This window comes from Carlito syrichta, unplaced genomic scaffold (assembly GCF_000164805.1).
Source record: "Carlito syrichta isolate Samal-C Ts95f unplaced genomic scaffold, Tarsius_syrichta-2.0.1 Scaffold103472, whole genome shotgun sequence".
Taxonomy (NCBI): Eukaryota; Metazoa; Chordata; class Mammalia; order Primates; family Tarsiidae; genus Carlito; species Carlito syrichta.
The window spans coordinates 173,268-178,853 of NW_007047568.1; the positions used below are offsets into that span (position 1 = coordinate 173,268).

The 5,586-nt window shown below is 47.4% G+C and overlaps 1 protein-coding gene across 1 annotated transcript in view; it reads right to left on the bottom strand.

The window, feature by feature from the left end:
- Positions 1 to 5,586, bottom strand: part of LOC103268062 (protein Shroom2-like) — a gene marked incomplete at its 3' end in the record, with an annotated part of 138,561 nt that overhangs the window by 129,881 nt on the left and 3,094 nt on the right. The gene's annotated exons all lie outside the window — the stretch shown is intronic.

Genomic DNA, 5,586 nt, shown 5'->3' on the forward strand with positions numbered 1-5,586 from the left:
CCAAGTTGCCCAGACGGGTCTCAAACCCGTGGGCTCAGGCAATCCACTCACCTCAGCCTCTCAAAGGCACAGGATTACAGGCTGAGCCACCGAGCCCGACTGGATTTCTCTTTTTCAAAAGCCCTTTCTAATATTTGAGCAAGAGCTTGGATGGCTCTTGGGGGTCCAATAAAAGGACATACGACATAACTACTTATCCCGACCAGGGTCACTGCTCTTCCCCAGTCCCTAGGTCACCAATGAAAATGACTATGAGCCGGGTGCAGTGGCTCAAGCCTGTAATCCTAGCACTTTGGGAGGCCAAGGCGAGAGGACTGCCTGAGCCCACAGGTTCAAGAACAGCCTGGGCAACTTGGCGAGACCTCATCTCTATGATTAAACAAAAAAGTAGCCAAGCCTGGTAGCATGCACCTGTAGTTCCAGCTACTTGGAAGGCTGAAGTGGAAGGATCACCTGAGCCCAGCAGGTCAAGGCTGCAGTGGCCATGAGCATGCTACTGCACTCCAGCCTGTGTGACAGAATGAGACTCTGAGATCACAGCTGGACTGCAGCCTTAACCTCCTGGGCTCAAGCAATCCTTCCGCCTCAGCCTCCTGAGTAGTTGGGATTAAAGGTACACACCACAATGCCTGGCTAACTTTAAAAAATGTTTTGAGCCAGGCTTGGTGGCTCAGCCTGTAATCCCAGTGCTTTGGGAGGCTGAGGTGAGTGGATTGCCTGAACCCACGGGTTTGAGACCCACCTGGGCAACTTGGCGAGACCTCATCTCTACAATAAATCAAAAATTAGCCAGGCGTGGTAGCACGCGCCTGTAGTTCCAGCTACTTGGAAGGCTGAGGTGGAAGGATCGCTGGAGTCCAGCGGGTCAAGGCTGCAGTGGCCAGGAGCGTGCCACTGCACTCCAGTCTGGGCAACAGAGACTCCAACTCAAAAAAAATGAAAATAAAAATAAAAATAAAAATGTTTTGTAGGCCAGCCTCAGTGGCTCAGCCTGTAATCCCAGCACTTTGGGAGGCTGAGGCGAGTGGATTGCCTGAGCCCATGGGTTCAAGATCAGCCTGGGCAACTTGGCGAGACCTCATCTCTACAATAAATCAAAAATTAGCCAGGCGTGGTAGCACGCGCCTGTAGTTCCAGCTACTTGGAAGGTTGAGGTGGAAGAATCGCCAGAGTCCAGCAGGTCGACGCTGAGGTGGCCGTGAGTGTGCCACTGCACTATAGCCTGGGCAGCAGAGTGAGACACCAACTCAAAAAAAAAAAAAATGTTTTATAGAGACAGGGTCCTACTATGTTACCCAAGCTGGTCAAATGATCCTCCTGCCTTGGCCTCCCAAAGCGCTAAGATCCAGGCATGAGCCTGGCCATGAAGCCCTCTTTTCAAAGCACTAAGGAAGGGACATTAGGTGTGTGAGGACTCCATCACCAACCATCAGCCTTTGCCCTGTGCTCTCTGCTATCATGGCCTCAAGCCACCTGATTGTGTACCCTACAAAATGTGCCCTGATTCTGCCTTTGGCATTCACACTACAAAGGACATTTCAAATCTCTGTCTCCTATCCAGTAAAATGTTCTAATAGTCTGAAGCCCCTAGGGAGGGTGAGTTAGGTGGGGGAACCCCCAAGCATCCCAGGCAATCCTACCCCCTTATTAGGACGGTTCAATTTTCCAAAGGCAACCTGAAAGTCAGTGGATTCCAGGAGCTGCCCTTGGGGCCAGGCCAGGCCCACTTTAATGTCTTCTTTAGTCCTTTTGGCTAAGGCTTTCAGCATTCTTGGGGGGGCGGGCAAGTTAAGAAATGGTGAACAGGAGGGGCTGGTGCTTCATTCCTTCCTTCCCTTAACAAACATTCCTGAGGCCACGGGGGTCCTGCTGACACCCAGCTGGTGTATTTAATGCTTCCTAATGAATCCCCCAAACAGCTTTGTGGAATGCAAGCCACTCTAGTGACATTTTAGAAATCAGCTCTCTCCCCTCCCCCTCTCTGAAGATTTCCATTGGTTGACCTGATGGGGACAGGAACCTGCAAAAATAATGCCAGGATCACATTTATCTACTGCCTCTACCTACACAGGTCCTAAGAGGTGCTACAGCAATGTGTAGTCTTGGAAACACTGACAAGTCACAGCTTCCTAGGACGTAGACATTATTCTGACACCCTCACAGCAGTGTGCAAAAATGGGTTTGAGTGTAATTTTTCACTAACCGTAGCAAAATTTTAAGCTACAGATCAGCGGAAACATACTGAGTCGTTATGAGTTCTGTTGCCATCTGTCAGCAGAGGTCTCGTTGGGCTTCATGTATGCATCCCAAATTCCCAAAATGCTACTCCTCCTGAAGTTAGTGACCCTTTAACTTCAAACTGTACCCAGAGAAAAGTCAGGCCTGAGCCAAACAGCCTCTGTGAATGCCCATGAAACACCGCACTTGGGAGTTCCTGCTTTAATTTCCTTTCTCCAGCTACAAAAATGCAGATGAAGCAAGTATTTGTTTGAGTTTTACTGTGTAAATAAAGCCTATTCTCCGGGCCAGCGCTTGGGAAGAAAACAGCCCTCTGCGCAAACACTTGCAATGCCAGGGGCCTCCAAACACACCATCTCAAGGCCAGTGTCTTCACAAAGAAATAAGCACTGAGTTTTAAAAGCACAAGTCCTTTGAGAGCAAAGGTGATACATGGTTAATCTAACCAAAGTGCCTCGAATCCAGGGTGATTTTGCCCCCAGGGGATATTTGGCAAAGCCTGGAGACATTTTTGTCATCACACCTGAAAAGAGGTGCCAGTGGCAGAGAAGACAGAAGCCAGGGAGACGACTGCACATACCACACAGGACCCCCGCACAGAGACTGATGCTGCCCAGAACGTCTACCGTGCCAAGGCTGACAAGCTCTCACCCGACAGACGTGATAAAAGTTATTCAATGTGGCACGCAAGACATCCCAGACTCAAGCAGATGGCATGGACTGGAGGCGAGCGGCAGGGACAGACAGTTCCAGGGTCTCATTCTAAGAACCCTTCCAAGGACTCAACAATTTGTGACCTCAGGGCACATCTTCCTGGGCCATAGCTGTTTCATCTATAAAATGGGCTAATAAAAATTCTCCAGCAGAAGATCAGCACCAAAGCAGCCTTGTTTTTGACACCTCTTCAACTTCTAACACACGCACTCCTATAAGGCTTTCAAATGACACCATCGTTACTGTAAGGAGAATGTGTCCTCTTAAATTGGCTTGAGTTACTCACAAATCAGAGTCTGTTAAATAGAAAGTGAGTTGTATAATATCCCAGGACTCTAATAAGTATTTAATTATAAGTTTTTTTGAATTAAAAAAAAACTATGAGAACAATTCTTATTTAATGACCCCCAGTGACTTTTCAATAGCAATTGGGAGAGTAAGATTCAAAGTTTGGATTAATTCTGGGGGTGGAATGATTTTCCCCAGTCTCTATCACAACAATTTCCCACTCCAAGTGGTCATCCATGGACACGTTTTCCCTCCCTTTTTTCTAATAACGTGACAGTTAATTCCCAGCTGTCAGGTTGTAGGCAAGCCTCACTGATGATGATCATCCAGGAGAAAAGACAGGTTTGTAAAATACAATACAATGTGTGGTTAAAAGTATGTGCAAGTGTGAGCACGTACATGTATGCATGAAAATGCAGTACAAAAGTCTCAAACTGTCCTGAATCTTCTCCATCCTAAGCAACGAAGCCACAATTGCCCAGTCACATTGGAGCATGTATGAAAACTAAACATCAGTTTAAGGGAGATATTTAGCCATATCTCAGACAGATAGGAATCACAAACATCTCTATTTCTGCAAAACTCTGAAGCACAATCTGCGAAGGCTACTACATACACTGCTCCTTATCTAGCCACAAAAACTCTCCAAACAAAAACCTTAGCAACTGCCCTGAGAGCAAACTGAAAGGCAGAATCCCAATCAGGAGCAAGCTGCCCCAGCTGCTCTGAAAAGGTCCTGGTGTGTGTCCGCAATCTACCTCCATCAGTTCCCAGAACGTGAGCCTCTCCAACAGGGAGAACTAGAACTGCACTTAGGATACACCACAGTTTCTAGAACTTGGGATACCTGAGGAAAGGAGGAGGGGCTTTGGGTCTTCTCCAGTTACTGGCGAATAAACTGAACTTTAGAGTTGAAAGTGACTTCCAACATCCTTAGACTGCACAAGACCAAACAGCAAGACTTCATTCACCTTGAATAATGGTTTACAGCTTATTCCGTCTGCTATAAGACAAGTCGGAAGAAGAGGTGTGGAATCGTGTGTTTGTTTTTTTTTTAAGAAATACACAAAATGCTGAAGATCTGAGTAACTTGCCTAACATCTTTTTCATTGTTATCAGAAATGGGCCCTAAAATCTTTATTAAAAAGGCACACGTTAATATGTTTTGAGAATTGCAGAAGAGTGCCCTGACTGGGCAAGGTGTACCCACTTTATAACTGCCCACCATCTTTTCAAAGAACCCGACTTGATAAGAGATTACACTCGGGTTAAATTTATAACAATGACAACCTCTTTCCTGAGTTCATCAAAAAGTTAGTGCACTGCTCAAAAAGTCTCCCAGCAAAGTCTAATTTTGTAAATATAAAAAAGAGAGAAAATACAGAAAAGTTTGGTATCTCATTAGCTCTTTGAACAACAAAGCCATTCCATTTCCCAAACTGATTACCAGTGGGGCCGGTTACGAATCACTTAATTTCTTCCTGCTGTGGTGAGGCAGGAAAGCAGAGAAAACCAGTAAGTCACCTTCAAACGCTTCTGGTAGTCAAGAATTTTTACATTTTAAAGGAAAGTTTTCCCCTAAGAATGGCCTGATTCAACCCATCCCAGAGAAACTGACCACTAGACACCTTTAACCAGAAAAAAAACAGGGTGACTGGATTGTTTGTGTTTGTTTTTACAGGTTTATACAGGTTCGGCTGGTAAGTTTCCAGATGGATTTTGTTTTGAGACAAGAGAATTCAATGTTCTAAAGCAACCACACACACACAACATTCCTGATAATACACATCAGGAATTTCTTTATTATTGGAACTCATTCTTACTCTTATAAAGTACGCTTTAAGGTTAAAGTTTTTGCAGGTATCCGATGCGCAGTGGGTCTAGGACTGGAAGCAGAAAGTCAGTAAATATTGATGGGCTGATGGGAATCGAGAAGCTGCACTGGCGGCAGCTGCCAGTCTGGGTTTCGTAAGTGATAAAAGGTGCAGGTTCAAGCAGTGCGGGACCAGGGACCCCAAAGAGGCAAACACAGGCTGGGAAGGGCTCTGTCCACTCCCGGCTCGTGGGCATGTTCCTTCCCTGACCTCTGGACAGCCCCGCAGGTGCAGGCCGCCGCTGGCGAACCCAGGAGTGACAGAGGACCCTGCCAGGCCCCTTCCCGGAGGGGGAGGGGAAGGGGACCCGGAACAAGAGCCATTTAAACAGGCACTGGGAGCCGCCGGATGGCTGCAGGGTGACGCCGGGACCACACACCCACGCCTGTCCCGTCCGCCCAGGTCCCCGCAGGTGACCCGGCAGACGGGCGTTCCAGAGCCGGGGGCGCGAGCGGGCCGGCCCCCCCGGCGC